The 19,116-nt window shown below is 37.9% G+C and overlaps 1 long non-coding RNA gene across 2 annotated transcripts; it reads right to left on the minus strand.

Annotated features, from left to right (window-relative positions):
• Window positions 1-5,117: 5,117 nt before the first annotated feature.
• On the minus strand, window positions 5,118-18,026 carry LOC147648524 (uncharacterized). 2 transcript variants are annotated; one of them, XR_015280727.1, is made up of 5 exons: window positions 15,076-18,026; window positions 11,533-11,645; window positions 10,634-10,741; window positions 6,907-6,945; window positions 5,118-6,829 (listed from the first exon to the last, which is right to left on the minus strand). It is a non-coding gene; the product is annotated as an uncharacterized LOC147648524 (long non-coding RNA). The 2 variants fall into 2 exon arrangements; XR_015280728.1 differs by having other exon boundaries at window positions 11,533-11,661; window positions 15,076-17,986.
• Between the last annotated feature and the right edge of the window lie 1,090 nt (window positions 18,027-19,116).

Here is a 19,116-nt window from a genome sequence, read left to right on the forward strand (position 1 = left end):
GCTGGAAGATTATATTTGATCTTTGCCACCATTAAGATTCCTATATCAGATGTTCTGCTGCTAATAGTCCTTTCAATATGTAAAAGCATAAAAGGTAGCATTCTTTCTCCCCTTTTTGTTCTTTTTGCTGTCTTTCATACACATGAAGATAAAGGTTAAAAGAACGGAAAAAAAAATCCAGTTCTTTGATTGGGACACAGAAATGATGATTCTGACTGGTCTGGTGCCTGCAGTAGAATATCTCTGACAGAGATCAACCCTACCATAAGTTTCTAAAAGGGATCAAGAGGCCCCAGAGAAGACAAATATGGAATAATATGGCCACAGACAAGACTGTCCATTGGGGTAGTCAGTCAGTGATGAGCCTTGTGTCTGAACTATGCGTTGATGCTCTCACTTTTACAGAGGGGTCTGTCTGCCACAAGTAACTCTGGTGGCTTTGACTTGTCACAGAGTCTAAGGCCTTTGAATCCTTCTAAATTCTTTACCTCATTTTTTACCTTGTAGTAACGACTTTAATACTTAAATAAGCAGGTCTTTTCATCACTTCTAAAAATAACTCCTATTTTTGATAGAAATGTGAATTAGAAACATGTAATCTGCGACCACTGCCATCTAGATTCTTATCTCTGATAATTTCCAGCATTGAATTCTCCAGAAAGGAGTGTGGAGAAAGCTATGATGTATGGCACAAAATGTCTGGAGTATTAGCTGGAAACATTCTGAGCTCTGTGCTTCGGTGATGCTTGTTTGTCACTGTGAACTGCCCAGTGTGGCTGTTTGCCAAGGCAGGGTGGTGGTGATGGAGGGGAGAAGCAGGGGGATCTTCAGCCCTACTTTCTGCACTGGCAGCCAGGGACTGCAGTGCCCAAAGTGTTCCAGTGGCAAGGGAAAAGGTCTCTTCTAAAGACAGCGGTGTTGTCCTCCTTGCCAGCCCATGTTTGTGTCAGAGTAGTGTCTGAAGGTGGCAGGAGGCTTGGGTGCAGCAGGGCTGGGTGAGCCACCTGCATGGAGGCCAGCTTGCTCACAGATCTCTTGCCCTCCTGAGCAAGCAGAGGTTGCTTCCCAGAGATACATGAGCCCTTGAGAAGCCACACTTAGGGCTATGTTATAGGAATATTTCATTTTGAAATGAGTTGCCTTTTAAATGTAATGGTCTTCTTGTTGTTTTATGAGGACAAAGGGTAAATAAGATTATTTTTGTTTGTTATGGAATTGCCTAGTGACCATCTGTGAGCCTCATTATGGCAGCCATGGTTCAAATTTAGAATAATAGCTATCTCCTAATGCTCATATCGCAACATTTAAACAGACCAGACAGATGAAGGGAAAGAAAAGTGGCAGAAAATGCAAACAAATAGGAGTATTCAATTTAAACCCCTAATAAAATTTTATTTTGTGGTGTGTGCTTGTACTATGACTGCTTGTTATATTTATTTCCAGGCTAAATAATCCTAACATTTTAAGACTGTAGGACCCTTCTTGTGGCTCTAACATCCTTATCAGTTGTCTCCAGTCACTTTATATTGCTGTTAAATGTTTCATTAGATGGAGCAATCAGAACAAAACATAATATGCAACTTGAAGACATACCACTTTTTTGCATAAAAACTTTCAGATATTTTCAGTAATATTCCTTATTACTTGCTGACCAAGGCAGTTGGAACAGATGTTTCCCCTGAGCTATACACAATGACATCTAGCTGTTTTTCTTGAGTGTATGAGCAATGCAGAAGTGGTTCAAATTATGCTTGCCATTGTGTATTGCTTCCTGAATTAGTGTTGTAATTTTATTTATTGTCTGCTCATGCTCTGTGAAAAAATCTCATGTTTTCCAAAATGTGCCATGTTAATGGGGATGGTGGAAGTCTTCCCCTCTCTAAGACTGCAAAAATGAACTTTTTTATTGATTAAATGAGTATTTTATTATTCTAATATATATTTTTATTATTATAAGTAGTATTTATTATTAAATTATTATCAAAACTTTCTTTGCTGTATTTTTTGGACAAGGAGACGTTTCCAATAGCTAGGAATGGCTATAGAGAGCCAAGACTTGGGAGGTGTAATTACTGCATACTCCTCATCTTTCAAAGACAAGCTTATCTACAGACTGCCATTCTGCACGAAAATAGCACTTGGGCTTGGAAACCGACTTCTGGAACCTTGCCTGGGTCATCAGCCACACTTTCCATGGTGATTGCTAAGGGTGACTTTCTTCCGGCCCTTTTTAAACAGACATTTTGGATAGTATAAATGTAAATAACTTAATAGACTCCAGCCACCAGTTCCTAAAGCTAATACAACTGTAGCATAGTGTCTGTAAAATAACAACAAAGCAAAGTGCATTCAGTCCTGAAGCTTTTGTCACTCTGTACAGATGTGATTTGAACCTACCCTCACGAACCCCAAATGATGCAGCAAATCAAAACCTCACATGTATTTGTGGTATAGCTGATCTGCAGAGATCAAGAGTGCAGTATAACACATTCATAATCTGTTGTCACAATATCTGCACTCCTAATTACTTAAAAGGATTTTGCTTTTAAGTGGAAGTGATTTATCAAGAAAATGAGTATTGTGGTGTATCTTATGCCTTTTTCTCAAGTAACAGAATCACAAGTTGACTTCTACACCTGCACATACACTTTATTTTATGTTTTGAGGCACAATAAAAAGAAACAATGCTGCAGTGTCACATATTGAGATGCATGGAGCTGGCTTCATGGCAGTACAGACCTGTATGAAATGAGAATGTTTGAGGGCTTTGTGAACTTTTATAGAGGATCAGAAGAAAGCTGTTTGGCACAGGTGTTTCTGTAATTGAGAAACATTGGAAAATTTCAGCATGTTCAAGGGCACTTATGCTGTGGCTACTACAGCTGTTCTAACTCACACTGCAAGGACAATGGTGTTTTAGTGCTAGCGCACTTGATTGTGTAATATAAAACAAGTAGGAAAGGAAATATTAGTTAAACCAAGGTGATTCTCTTTTTTTTTTTTTTTTCCACAGGCCGAAGCAGTGTCATGACAAGGAGACTGGGGTGGAGAATAGCCAGTTATCTTTTAGCATCACTGCTTTCTTCCTGCTGCTCATATTCATGTGCACTTAGTTTCCCCGAGCTAGGAAGGATAAAGCACAAGTGAAGATAGACAAGGGTGGGAATGTTTTGAATCTCTTCCACAACATTGGAATATGGCAGTATAAGTTAGTCTTCTGCTCCTTGGTTTGCAGTTTGTTCTTGTGCTTTTAAAGGATATCTTGAACTGCAGTGGATTGCAGAGAACTAGTTTTTAATCTCTTGAGGTTGTACTGTTTGCATCTGGTGATCTGAATTAATTGAAAAACAGACCATGACATTAACATTGCTATTATCTAACCTTTCTATATATAGAGAAACAGATTTACTTTACATGTAAAATGAATATATAGTCCTTGCCTACATGAGAGTCCAGCCTGTGCTGGAAAATATATTTATGCAAATTGTACTCTGAGCCTTCAGTCTGCTGGTGTGGGTGCTGGCTCAAGGTGATCTCTCTGAGTGGCCAGTCTGATCCTCCATCTAGCTGACTTCTCAGAATATAGTAGATTATTCTGCAGTGTGTTTATTCTGAATGAGGTTGTGCATCTGTAGTCACTTAGGCATTTCCACAGCAGTTCAAGAGAAATTTAACAGCAGGTGGTAGACTTTATTCCTAGTAGGGCAATGAGCAGTGAAGCTACTGAAATATGCTTTCTTACTGAGCAATGTTTTGTGGTTAGACTCCCAAGTGTCTAATAAGTTAGAGACTCATGCCACAACCTTTCCAGGGAGGCTGATAGGAGCTATTTTCTCATTTCAGCTATTTGTTTTCATGAAGCTCCTAAACACTTAACATCTCTGAAAGTAGCTCTGCTCTGCCATGTGACTTAATTAAGTGGGGTGATGGCTTCAAAAGCATTGAAGAGTAAGTGAGAGGGAAATACACAAATGCATAAGCACATGGGCAGACACACATACACAGATTGCTGTGTATGCAATATACACCATAGGCAGCTTAATAAGTCTAAAAAAAAGAAGGCCAAAGTATGAAAAATGAAATGAGGAGCAAAGCTGGTGAAATTAATGGAGTAAATTCTGTAACAAACAAAAAATTTGGTCTGATCTCATTTTCCTGATGCTTATGCTTTGAGTTTGTTTTTTTGTTTGATTAATCTTGATGTGTCTGTAATAATTTCAGTGTCATTCACAATGGTATAAGTGAACAGTCAGTTAAATCCAGAAGGATGAACAGAATGTCTCTTGTGCTGTAGCTGTCAGTGGTGTGACACACAGGAAAGGCACGTTTATGGATGATTTTATTATAAAATTCACAATAATTTTGGAGGCCAAGCCTTTTGCAGGAACTTCAGTGGAATGATGCTTTATGCCAGACACCAAGAGAAAGAAGAACATTTGTTTTCTGAGTGTAACATTCATGCTACTTGCTTACACTTTCATTATTTCTAGAGTGACCCTTGACAGACTTCATACAGTATTTGGAGTTTATATCACCTGGCTTTTATTTCAAAAATTCAATATTTTAGTAATTTATTAATTAGCTAGCCTCCTGAGGGAGAGAAAGATGAAGAGCCATTTTAATGATGATTTCAGGATATAACAAATTGCACTTTAGAAGTACCTTTGTAGTTAGCCTAGACTAGTAGCTAAAACAAGATAGACTGAATTTGAATTGCTAATATGAGGAAAGATCAATATCACCTGCAGCCTCATCAGCTATGCCAAAAAGGTCTTTCCCAGAGATTGTTTTGTTTAATTTGGCTTGAAAATTCTTACTGCTTACAACGTATCTACCAGTTATCATGTGCTTGGAGATTTTATTCCTTTTCAGAGATTTGCAACGTGGTGCTGGTGGAAGAATTCCCATTGTTGATGTTGGTTTCACTAGGAAAAGTTCATGCTGCTAGCATGTTCTGCTTGTTGTGTAGCTACGCGGTGCCTTTAGTGGTCACGCATCACAAGATATTCATGGTACCTCAGTGTTTTTTGAGTTCTATTATATGTTATTATGGGTACAAATGGCTGGATAGTTCTTTCCCCAAAGAGTTTTGAAGTGAGGAAACTCTGAGAGACTGGTTTTTGTCACAGTATTGTCTGTCCTTTAATGTTTCACATTAGATGGCTCCATAAATCTCCTAGAGGAGGGTGATAATATCTTTAGACAACACATAGAAGGTAACATCCATCTTACATTTCTGTCTTATGATTCATACCATTTGTATGTGAAGTTTCAGTGTGGCTGGAGGCTGACAAACATAAAATTAGACTTATTCTAAAATGTTAGTGAGATCTATTAATTATTAAAATCAGACAGAATACTGGTGTGGTTTTTTAATGACCATATATTTATCAAATTTCCTGTATTTTCTTTTAAAAGATCATCACAAGTAAAATTGAAACACCACTTCAAACATAACTTACAATAACTTAACTGAAGTTAATAACAATAGCATATCACTTATTAAGCCTGTAAAAACCACAGCAGACTGGTAATCTTACTGCTGATGAAAAATAGAAATTTTCCATTTCTCCTACTATACTAATAAAGAAGAGTTAAAGACCAGCCATTCCATAAGGGTTGAATATTCTACCCTTTCCCTGATGGGAAAGATGTTATTTTCTATTCTTATTCATTTAGCAGACATGCATGTAAAAAGGCTACAACTTATTTTTTGAAGGTTGGTGCACGCATCTGTTTGTTTAACTGTACTGTACTATTATCCTACAGTTGTCTTCAGAGCATTACATTAAAGCAAAATCAGTCCTGCAAAACCAGCTTACTCCATTTACTTATTTCCTCTCCTCAAGGTTTTTTCATTCCTCTAACTGTCTTCTAGAATTATTGGTTTATTTAAGTTCACTCAAAGTTGAACTTTATTGTCAGATATTTTTGGGCACTCCATGATAAAAGTACCCTGGTGTATTATACATCCAGATGAATATAGAAAGTTAGCATTTTATTTAGTCCTGTGAAATTATGTAGCACCCTGACTATAATAACCACTTGCTAAAAAGAAAAAAGAAAAACAAGAAATAAAAAAAGAAAAAAACCCCAGAAATTGAACTTAGTATCTTAACACACAGTAAAATCAGTGCAAACTGGTCTGTAAGGGGGTTTGTGACGGTTCAGAGATCTATGCTGTAAGATTCCAATCTAGTAAACAGTTATAATAGTACTAAGATATTTGCCCACAGGCCTTTAAAAGACATGTAAATGTAGCTGACCTTCTTGTCTCCTCTTGTATGACCTGACATACAAGGAATATTCTGGAAGAATCAATGAACATTAGTAAAACCAGAGAGCAGAAATCTGACCTCAGAGATGATAAGCACATTGTGAATGCTTTGATAGAAAGACAGGGAGGCACACAGAGTTAACATACAAAGAGTTTCATGGGAGGAAAGCTGCAGGAAAAATTGAAAAGAGAATACAGGAAAGGTAATTAGAAAGAAATGTCAGCATTCACACTGAAGCAAGAGAGAAGGGAGAAGGAGCATATACACGGGGAATGGAAGGCACACTAAATCCTGATGTTATGTGTGCAGCGTTCAAATGAGAATGAACTATGAGTTGAGCATAAAATAGAGCTTGGATTTTCTGGAGTTTCAGCAATACAGCAGAAGTAGGAGGTGCTGGCTGATGTTTTGCCAATGGTGTTTAAACAAACAGGATGAAGCAAAGGAATACAGGAATGAGGCGATTCTGCTATTGGTGTGATTTTTTTTCTTCAGGTGATCTATTGGTAAAACACAGGGCAGAAAAAACTCCAATGACTGTTCGGAGAAAGCTGGCAAAAGAGGAGATGAAGATGTTGTCGTTCAAAAAACCAGATGATTGGAGGGCAAGTGATGCAATATTACAAACCTCTTACTCATCCATGAAAGAGCAAAGGTGAAGGGGGATCTGTAAGGAACAAGGCATGGCTGAAATCAATGTTTCTGAAAGAACAGTGAAGAGACAAATGACTGAAGCTTTGCCCTTATAACAAAACATACTGCAATTAATGGTGTGAATTGAGGTCTGAAAAGGAATACTGAGAGGCTGCAAATTTCTTTTCATACATTAATTTGTCTCAAGCTGCTGGATCTCAGGTTGTGCTGAGACATCCAGGTTCATCTTGACCAAACATGGATAAGAAGTAACTGTAACAATGCCAAACATCGGTTCTAAGTCAGAGATTTGCATTCCCTTTTCATTCAAACTAATTGAGAGTGGTTTACTAATGTCAGTGGTTTAGTTACAGAGTATCAGGTCTGCATGGAAGGAGAATGGACAAAGCTTGAGATTGTTCAAAGCCTGTCATGCTTTAAGGCAGGTCTTGATGCTTAGGTGTGTCTTGTTAGTGTAATTTTGCAGTAATAATTGAATTACATGCTTTGCTGTCACAAACTTTGAATTTATATTTGATTAGAAATTACCAAATACCAGTGTGTCACTTCCCAAGTTGCAAAAAGCTTTTCCTATTTCCAGTGGGAAAATATTTTAAGTGGAAATTAGCAAAAATGAGAGGAGAAGCAGGGAGAAAATATGCAGAAGTAAGTCACAAAGGGGGTACCAGCCATACAGCCACAAAAATAAATCTGTCCATAGCAGATTACCAGGGTCCTGCCTTCTTTTTTAAGGCAAAAAAGAATAATATTACACAACATATTTGTTTTCACATTTTTAATTAAATTTTGTAGAAATGGAAAAATAATTTATTTTATGGAACTACTATCAGTCTGTAACCCAAAACTTCTTTCAATATTTAAATGTTTTAATATAAACCATTCATTCTGGACTAAGTAAAAAAATATGTCCAAAATGGAAATAATCCAGATAATATGGTCTGCTTTCTTTTACAAGCCTCAAATAGCTTCCATTTTGCTAACAGTTTTATATCTGTATAAATGTAGGTAGGAAATGTTTGTAACATAAAGATGTATGGCCAGTTTTTATAATACTGAATGAATTGTATGCCAGCAGTGTTAGGCGTATTATACCTCAGTTTGACTGACTTGTCAAACACGTGGTGTTTATTTCTTTGCAGAATCATCAGAGCATTGCAAAAAACCTTCTTCTGAAAGCCATTGAGGACTACTTTGTCATCAGACCAGTTGGATCTCATTTGGGGTGCTTGTCATCAGCTCTCTGCAATAGTTTATTTTGTTGTCACAAGCACAGGCAACCTTTTCTGAGGTTTGGCCTTTAGCTGATTGTGTAGGATTCTCTGCTAATCCAGTAGAGGATTGTGAGAGAGCTGATCTGAATGGGTAAGCAAATAAAGATTTGTATTGAGGGGAACATCAAAAGTTAAGGACATGCTAGACACAATTTCGCAAAACTTTTAAATGCCATTCTTTGGAACATCTCAGATCACAAGTCAACATTTAAAAAAAATAAAAAATCAGCCCACACAACATTGTCTTATTTGGAATTTAGTTCCACTGAAACACACAATACTGTTTGTACAGCAAATTGAAAGTGCTGTAGATCTGGTGGGAACTGTGCAATCATCTACGTATCATCTTATAAGGTCTTTAAATTTGCTCTCATAGCTCTTGTGGGTGACACAATTGTAACTAATTTCATGTGGATTCACATTGAAAAACATGCCTGGAGACCTGAATATATTGTTTCCTGTTTCAGAAAGAGGACTTCCTTCTCTAAGCGCAAACGGTATTTTTGTATTTTAAATCACATACCTGACTTTCTGGTCAGACATGGTGAATGTACCAAATGAATAGTTGAAGTAGGCACTTTTTATTTAAGAGAGCAGCTATTGTCTGTTTGTCATCCATTTCCCAGGCACATGCAAGGCCTGACAGTACTCAGTGTTGTCCCAAAATATTATTTTCTTGTATGATTGATTGTCTTGATTATCTGTATCCCTACACTGGATACTAAGATCATCCAAAAAATTAATTGTTCAGAGATTGCAGGAACCAGTGTTGCTCCATAGTGCAAAATATCACACTACATAAGGAACTCTACATGAAAAAACACACCTTGTTTAGGTAGGAGAAGGCAAACAAGTGTTTGGCTACATGAGAAGAAAAAAGTGTTTAAAAATTTGTCTACAGAAGGAGCAGTCTGACTGCAGTCTTGACTGACTCTGGAGTCTCAGATAGTGATCACCACCAGACAGGACCTCCACCTAGTGTGGCATAGTCCATGCAAGTCGCAACACCAGGAACAGAAGGGCCATCTAACCCAGATCAAGGGCTGTGACAAATGGTTTTTAGTGATGCTAAGTAGTTCTGAGACCAGGACGTGTTCAGCTGTTAGTGCTGTCTTCCATCTTTTTCCCTTGTTCTTCAAACATTTTATTTTCTGCAAAACCCAAATACATCCAATCACAAATGCTAAACTACCTCTTTGTGGTCTATTCCCAACTTACTTTAAAGGTGAGGAAAAGGTAACTTCCTCACATATCTGATTGGAACAGAATGTGTGGGGGCAACAGGCAATCTGGGTGGATACAGGTTATGTTCTATCCAGTACCTTTGTTAAAATCAGTTTAGAGACACAACTCCTCTACAGGAAACAATTTTCTACTGTTTAACTTACAGTTGCAAAATCTTCTGAAAACTCCAGCAAAAATCTCTATTATAAATAATTTAATGTGTAAATCATAATATTATGAAATTTCTGTGCTTGAAATACAGCAGTTGTTTAGGGACATCTGTTTAGAAACACCTTTTGTCTTTAAACTTCAATGATTTTGTCAAACACATGTCTTTAACTGCTGCATTATCTTCAAAAGTTTTTGTTCTTCCTTGCCTATGTTTTCAGTGAGGGAGGGCAGGAAGTCAGAAGTGATTCATACCATTTTGGGACGTGCTGCTTTTCCTGACAACATTGATTACAAAGCTGAGCCCACTTGTTAGCAAGAACAACACAGAGGATGTTTTCAGATTCGTCCTCTTATTAATCATTTCTTAGTTCTTGTAAATAATCTGCGCAAGTACATCCTTAATACGTCATTTGCACTCTAATGAATAGAGTGCAGCAGGGGTAGCTCAGCTTTGAGAAATGTAGCCCAGAAATTTTTATGTGTGTTTTCTCACCATTGTGGCCCTTTTTATTTCCATTCTATTTAATTTGTCTGAGGCAATAGTTTTGAATTTTATAGCCTTGATTCCAAACACTTATTTTTTGCAGCTATTTTAAAATATATTTCCACCCCCCCCCCCCAAAAAAGGGTTTATTCAGAGAAGTAGGCTTTTAAAAATCTGGAAACATGAATAAAAAGAAAGCTATTAAACAATGTGTGTCTGGGTTTCCACTGATATTTTTACTGCAATTATAGAAAACACTGGTATTTTAATGAGGTTTTTTCCATCCATTTGCTTCTTCAGCTTGATTTTTTCAGTAAAGATATAAATCCTGCATTTATGATATCAGATTTTTTTGCCATGGAATGTAATGTACTATCACAAACACACTGTTATGATTACATGACAATTTCAAATCCGACAATATAATACATTCCAAGTCAGAAAACATGCCTTTAAATCAAGAATACATAAATAGGAGTAATAAATCATTCTTTCCAAGTGCTGAGCACCAATGTGATTTTACACAGACATAGAATGCAAAAATTTTTTACCTTTACAGAACTCCCAACCTGGTGCAGACAGAGACATCGTAAAGGACACTTGTAATATGCCTGTCAGGGATTTAGACAGGAACCAGTGGTGAGACTGACAGCTGTTGCCTGTGTGTTGGAAGAAAGGGCTGGTGAAAAATAGACAAAAAAGATTTTTGGGAGTCACTGGACTTAGAGGTACTCTTATGCACTCCAGAAGCAAGATGAGTTAAGATAAAATAGGGTGAGTTCATATTTACAAAGCTACTCCTTCAACATGAGCAGGCGACTGGACTATGGAATGTACTTCAAGGGAGTTAGGGAGTGCAGTAAAGCAATTGGAGGAGTCTGGGCAGGGCAGAAAGCACAGAGGGAGAATCAGTGGATATTAGTGTAGGGGTGTAACCACAGCTCTATTGTGCAAAATTTGAAGGGCTGACTGTGCCCTGGCACAAAAGGGATAGTGAGGAATTCAAAGGGATGAGCACTGTTTGCTTGAGTAGTGAGAATAGGAACTGAGTCTGAGCAAACCAAAACAAAGTGAAGGAGGCTAAGGTAAAATATTATGAGGTTAGTGACTAAGGCACAAGTAAGGCTTTTTGTGGCAGAAATGAGAACAAAGGAGCACAAAAGAAAAACAACAGGATTTTCCAGGAGTTTGATTATGAAGTGGTTTCAGGCAGAAACAACGAAAACATGAAAACTCTCATTCAGATACAGAGCTACAAATCTATAAGCTTATTCAAGGTTTGGAATCCTGCCGGGGAATGCAAAGGAGAGGAAAAATGCGAAGATGTTGAAAGCAGCGGATGGAAAACAAAGACAGGCTGCATTTAGATGATAACCAGGAAATAATCAGGGAATTATCAGTGTGGTAATGGAGAAAAATGGAAATGCTGGAAAACTAGGGAAGGAGATACCTGAACATCAGGAAGATGAGCTGTGGATCCAGCCACCCTTCCACAGATAGATCCTGATGTCTGTACTGTTTTCTAGGCTCTGCTTTTCTTATTGTAGCAAGTCCTGGAACTCCCTTGGGGAACAGAATTCTGAACAAATGAGTTAAAAATTTGCCAAGGACTGACATAACTGAAAATAGAAGGTGTCAGGACAGTGCTGCACATACACACTGCACACATGTTACACACACATACACATTCCAGGGAATGGGCTCTTTCTTCCCTTCTTTTCCTAAGTAGGTTATAACTAGGTTTTCTCTGTGGCAGACATTTTCCACCTTAGTGCCAGGCAACTTTTATTAGTGCAGAATGATGAAAACATTAGCTAATACTTTTTAAGCAGACAACCCAGAAATGTGTAGCTGTTTAGCAGGGATAAACCAGGCTATTCCTGATTAAAGCCTCTAACTTGATTCAAAGCATACAGCCCACTTCAGAGTGTCAGCCTTTCCCTAGATTCACATGGCAGTGGCACTGCCATGGACATATGGGGACAGCTTTCGCTGACATGAGCTATTGATTCACCAGCTTTAGCTGAAGCTGTGCTAAGTCATAACAGAAAAAGATCAGATCTGCCCTAACTATCCATTTATGGATTTCTCTGGTGAGACACTGTATATGCTGCCTCCAGCTAGGAGTTCTTGCTGTGGGTTCAGCACAGACAGTGTTCATTTCTTGTAATGCAGCCTCAAAGAGCTAGCCTGAAAACTTACTGGAAAAGATGCACAGAATTAACTTGCTTATCCTTTTCTCCAAGCATAGTTAATGCATGAAAAAGAGTTATGTGCTTTATCAATAAAAAAATGCAGACATAAAATTTTGTAGGGCTATTGAGACACCTCTGTAATAACTTTTTTATTTTTTTAAAAATCATTCATTGTACTTGATCTCATGTTAGCAACACATTCAAATGCTGGCAGAAATTATTATTAATTCCTTTGGTGTTTTTGTAACAATGTAAACCATGATGAATTAATTTGGTACCAATATGGATGTCATAAGTACTTTATCAGATTTCCAACTCAATTCATGACTAATTATCTTACCATTATTTTAAGGAGTTACCCAGATGTGCTTATGATAGAATTAAGGTAAACAATGACTGATGCTCAGACATTATGATTAGAGCAGCTCTACACAATTTGACAAAATTTCATGTGCCTTTCAATATAAAGCACCTGCCAAGCCACATGTGCACCAGATTTCTCAAATTCCTTGTCACTCATTAATACAGATGTAAACCATATTTTAAAAGTCAATGTGTAGAATGGAGACTTTTTTCAAAAGGCAGGCAGGTTTTCTCTTCAAAACCCACAATCTCTGTAAGTAAAATTTTAGTGACCAGCTTGTCTGCTAGTTAAAATACTGCAGTCATGTGGTCTACAGTTTTTTTATACTCAATTCAGTATGCTATGTCAACGTAGAAGTAGCGTGCCTAAAAATGTGTTTTCACAAAATGGTACAATTTAGGTTTGAGAAAGACTTTTTTATCTCAGACTTTCCAATTTCTTACCATTGTCAGGTTGTTTCCTATTTCAAGGTAAGTAGGTTTTATTAGTGTTTTTTCACTATTCCTGAAAACCTTCAAGGAACCTAACTACTTCTCCAGGGGAGCTATTCCAAAATCTAATATGTCAAAATGTCAGTTAATTCAATCTAATTACAGCATATTTGGTGTTTACATCTTTGGACATTTGAAGCAATTTACCATGGCTGTTCCACTTCTTACTTCTGCAGACAAGTGGCTTGGAATTTTAATAAATTATTTAATAGATACCAGATAACTTGGTTTGCAAACTATCTGGGGAGTATCCGATACCTTTTGCTAACTACATATTTGGGTTCTGTGATCGAAGAATGTCGCGGCAGTAAGGGAAGACTACAAGGGGGTGGAATGGCTGGTTTGCTACATTTGAAAGAGTGTATCCAGTTAATTTAAGATTGAAGAGGACAAAAGGCTTCTTTGTTTACTTTGGGCTTCGGTCTTGGATTTCAAAGGTGCAGAGGTGTACACACTGTGGACTGTCTAACTTGAAAGGACTGAACACAGCCATATAAAAACCTGGCCATCGTTTTCATTTTGAGCTGTACCACAATTTCTTTTACTATGAGTCAGAGATAGGATTTAAGCAATTAATTTAAGAAATAAAAGTGAGATAAGAAAAAGCTCGTCTTGCTAATAGAGACTGTCATCTAATAGAGATCAGTCATCTGTGGGAGCTCATGATGACCCAGACAACATTCATATTTCAACATGTACTCTTTTCGCTTGCAAAATTAGGGTTACATAATTTTTTGTTCCTGAAGTCTTTAGGTACATATTTTATCTGTACTTATAATACCCGTAAGTCACTTTTCCCCTTTGACTACACCTTCTACAGAACCACAAATCTACATAATTGTTTGGCATTTTGTTGATTGAGTGTGTAGGGTTGAGAATACGACAAATTAAGCCGATACTAACTTCAGTGCTCTGTTCTATTTTTTTAGTAGTATCTAGGACTTATGTGGCACTCATACTAATATTTCAGTTGTGCCTGTGTACTTTAATGTTTTGAAAACCCTTTGTCTGCTCTTTTAAAAGCCTAAAAAATTTAGAAAATCAAGTCACAACTTAATTAGAGTTAATAGTATTTTTTAAAATATTAATATGTTTTGTTTTCTTTCACAGACTGTCTTCTTCTTTTTCTCTTTCTTAGTCTTTACAAAGACAAACTGAAGTAACCATATCTAACAGGAATCAAGATTGTTCTCACATTCTTGCTTCATGTGTTCTTTCCTGTTAAAGTACTTCTGCAGCATCTGAGTTTATTGAATGAAGCAGATAAATATTTATGAATATCTAAGTGATCCATAAGTTAATTCTTCATATTTTAGCTTTTTAATGCAACAATTTAGATTATTAGATGTAAAAATGCTATTAATACTATGAAAATGCATCAGTTTTCAAATTACTGTGTTACTATGCCATGGGAAGGGAATTGTAATTGAATGTTGCTATTCCATTTTCATGAACCATGAGTCTGCTACAAAACTTTTTCTAGACAATGATTTTTTCAACAAATTGTCCCCCAAACCAGACCTCTGTAGGCAGACTGGAAAAAGGAATATAAAACTAACAATGTTGTACCATTCCATGAAATGAGACTATTTTATAAGAAGTTTTGTGACCTAGAAAGAACTTAAAAGAAATACAACCAAATGTCTTGAAAAACAAAATCCTTCTTTACTCTGAGTGCTAGCAGTAAGGAATTGACAGTTTATTTTTTATTTACTATGTCTTTTATTCAACCACTTAATGTTAAAAGACAAGGAAATTCTGTAATGGAAGTTATGTCAATGTTGTTGGTTCTGGACTTAATGCTCCTCTCACTGGAGCAAAATATATGCCTTGTATATTTTACTTCTGTGTAGCCACTGTTGGGATTTTTACCAGAGTAAGCATGAAGAGCATTTGGCTATTTGCTTTCAATAACTTTGTCAACACAGAACATTGAATTTTACCTCTTGTATTTGTCTCTGGTGCTCGATGCAGTCCTGGGGAGTTGTTTTCTCCTTGCTCCTTTCTACAGAGAGAGTCTATCATTGGACTGAATTGTTAAAATGTGGTTTTGAGGTTTAGAATGGTGCCTACTTGTGGCTGTCCACCTGTAGTCCCCCGTCTCCTCATGATCCGGATGTCCACTTGGCCTATGAATTTCTGAGAAATGGTAGTGCCTGGACACGCAATACTTGGCTATATGCTTGCTACTGCTCTTCTAAGCAGGATTACACAAACCTAATACCCTGGGTTTTTACGCTGACTCTGCTGCCTCAGGGCTACAGGTCAGGTGGCCAGGTTTCATAGTTCCTTTACATCATGTTGTATCTCTCTTCTCAGTCATTTTCTTAGTCTGTCCCTACTTTTTAATAAGTAAATGCTGTAAACTTCTTTAAAATTGGAGATTGTACATTTCTAAATAATACAAATGGTCCTAATGCCATTTTCTCACTGCAGCGTTTCCCACTGCAGCCGTTCCTTAGCTTGTAATCAAAGTTTGTAAGGGCTAGGGTATGTATTGTGCCCTGATGGAATGTGGTGCTAATAAACCACCAAGGAATGGGATGTGTTGGTACTTGCCCCGCTCCTGATGTTTTAAATGCTAACAGCCTCTGAGGCCATTCACTGTCCCATCAGACTGAGAATTGGACGTGGAATATTTTGTTGATCCCTTGACTCTTGAAAATCCTGATTAGCTGAAATCAAGAAAACAGAATCCTGTCTAGATTTATGGTTAATACTTCAAAAAACTTAGATCTGGTCACTTGCTAGGAATTCTAGTACTATTATACAATACTGCTTTCTCATCAGGCACCTTTCAAACCAGTCCAGGAGGAAGACCATCATGATGTTCTCAAAGGTCACTCCTAGAGTTTGTGATGAGGTGTGGAAAGTTAAAGCAAATAGAAGCATTGGAAAATCCAAATTCTCCCCTCTGAGGGTTACAGATGTACTAGAAAGATAAGGAATGCCTTACTACAGTCCTCTGCCTGGATCAGTGCCATTTGAGGTGGCTGTCTGCCAATGAGTTCTGTGATCTTTTGATTTTCTTCTCAGTGTGAACCATCTGCTCTTTGAGTCCTTGCTACAGCTCAACATTTTTTAGAAAGTTCGAAGTTGGCTACACTTTTCTCAGCCTCCCTTATTTTCCAGGAAACGCTCTAACACACAAAACCCAGATTGCTGATTACTTCTTGATTTCTCTTTACTACTGAATGATGAGACCATTTGTTATTGATTTTCCTAATGAACACAGACAATTTGTCACTGATGAGCTGAGGTATTTTCCCTCCTTCTTTCAAGTTTTTCTCTAAGCCCTTCCTGGGAAATTTCCAGATGCTGCTATAATTCCTTTTGTGAGGTTTCAGCCTCTGACTTGAAAGCATCTTTGGCTATCTTGGACTTTAGCATGCTTGACAGGAATCTCAGTTAACAATTTCTTACCCTGGGAAAATCCTTGATTTCCTCTTCAAATAGGATCTCACTACTAACACAGTTTTTACTGTTTTTATAGAGTAGGTAACTACTCTTTGTAGTTGTTCAGACTGATTCTGTTTTAAGTACAGATATGTAATATAACAATGTACTTTTTGATGTGATGCTCTTTATTTACAAGATGTACAAAAACTTTTCAGATTCCAGGAAAGGTCACGCAAGAGAAGGCATTACAATGTTCACAGATGCAAGTGTTTTTTCCAGCCAGTGGTCTGTCCCCCAGATTCTATGGGCTGGCTTTCTTTCAAAGCCAAAGGCTTGATGTCTTTTTGGCTTCTTTGCTGGCATTTGCCTATTTCTGTCCATGAACATCCAAACTTTTGCTAAATGGTATGTATATTGACTTTATAGACATTTTCCAGAAAAAGTTCTTCACCATCTAACTCAGTTTCTTATTCAACTTGCATACGGCTAGAGGTTTGGGTAGTGAATCACAAGTTTCATCTGTTTTATATGCATTGCACTAAGGAGGACTGCTGTGGGAAATGGAAAAGTAGAAACTTCTACAGATGCTGAAAGGTTCAATCTGCAGCCTTAGAAAGAGCTTGGGTTAATGTAATGGTAAAGGTACACAGACATACAGTAGAAACATTATAAACTTATGTTCCTATAATTTTAAGAATACGTCTTGAGTAAGTAAGAAATTTTATTAGGTAAAATAGTGCGAGGTTTGAGCTGTAGTAATGTGACTTACAGAATAGGCAAGGGATTTAGAAGCTATAATAGAGGTGTGTGTATGAGTACGTGACCTGTCACCTTAGTGGCTAAAAGACAGAGGCAGTGCAGCAAAACTAAGCAAAGGTGATAGATTAATAAGTAGAAACAAGTTTCGTGTCAACTGTCTATTGGACAAAAATGTTATATATTGCTATGTGAAGAAGAAGCCCCTGACTAACTTGAGCTATGGTTGACTTGTTTCTTCTCTCCAAATCTCACTCCTTCAAGACTGACATCTTGTCTGGCCTTCTTGAGCAATAAATCATCTCAAATAGTATGGTGGTCCCATCCCTCGTTTTTCATCTCGACAGACTACAGTGGCTTCTTCTGTTTCCCTTATATAAGGGAAACATCACCAGTGTTGTCTCACTCAGCCCTCATATGCTAAAATGGTTTGACATTTAGAGAAAAAAAGTGGAAAAACATCCATGGAAGTGAGGGCTCTGAGAGAAGCTGCTGGGAGTTTCTTCTCTGCTTGAGATAGGCCAATAGCTGGCCAGTTTTAAGAACTGATAGCATTTTGGACGACTGAAAAGCAAGATCACCTTTGTGAATACCACCTTTTAAACCCAAACCTGGGAACTGCTTGTTCTCTTTGGTTTCTGGCCTTGAAAGGTAACAGAGCTCCACTGCGGCTGGTCCCGGCTCCCCTGCGGCCTGTCTGGCCTGAGGGGAGAGGCTGAGCCGGACTCCAGCGGCTCCCGGGCAGGGGATGGAGACTCAGGGAATTCCCCCAGCCCCAGGCTGGGCCAGGCTCTGCAGTGGCTCCTGGCCCTGGGCTGGGGCAGGCCGCTGCTGCTTCCTCCTTGGCCCACACAGACAGCTCCAGACTGAAAATCTGGAAAATCCACTTCTTTCCAGCCGAGCTGAAATCTGACACCATGGATACCTGCCGTGGTTTGAGCCAGATTTTAACCCTTTCACACCCGGATGAGATCTGCAGATTTAATCCCTTTCCAGAGAGAGGAAAGTGAGAGTGATCAACATGTAAAGAGACAACATAAAACATCGAAGTCAGTAAGAGAAAAGAAGTCAAGCCTCAGATGGAAGGAGAATGGGGAGATGCTTTAATAAACTGAAATATTCTTTTGGTTAGGCCATGGAGATGGACAATAGTGTTCTGAAAAAATCCTTTAATTCATGAAAGAGTATTTGGGGGAAATGAAGTATTTCAATGTGTAGATCTGAGCAAAGGTATCCATTGATAAGCTAAGGAAATGGTGGAGTAACTGTGATCCCATGAGGTGCTTGAACAAAGAGAGAGAAATGAGAGTTGATAAAGACCCTTGGCCCCCAGGGAGAAAAAGAGAAAACCTCTGTTCCCAGAGATGATCACAGAGACAGATGAAGAGAACCTTTGCTTTTGAAAAACTCATCCTTAAAATAATACCCCTTGAGTTCATGGCCCATGAGCACACCTCAGGGTGATGTAAAAATGGGAGGAGAGCATGATGGCAGAGTTTTTTCCAGGTGGCTGCCAAACATAGGACTTAAAAGCCATGACAAAACTGTTTTCTTGTGGAGAATTCTCCATGGAATGACAAGGGAAAACTTATCTCTCTAGAGTTGACTGATGAAGACTATTGTAAAGACTGATGAAAAGATTATTGTCTAGTTGGTACTGCTTTAACATCCCAAGTTTTGTCTCTACGTTGTCAATTGGGCAAGGGAAAGGTTGGGTGGTGGGGAGGAAAGTTTTCTGGAGGTTTTATTCTGGTTTCTTATTCTTGTAGTTCTATTAATAAACTTTCATTATTCCCTTTAAGTTTTGAGCCTAATCCATACCTCACAGC

This window comes from Cyanistes caeruleus, chromosome Z (assembly GCF_971803275.1).
Source record: "Cyanistes caeruleus chromosome Z, bCyaCae1.hap1.1, whole genome shotgun sequence".
NCBI classification, from domain to species: domain Eukaryota; kingdom Metazoa; phylum Chordata; class Aves; order Passeriformes; family Paridae; genus Cyanistes; species Cyanistes caeruleus.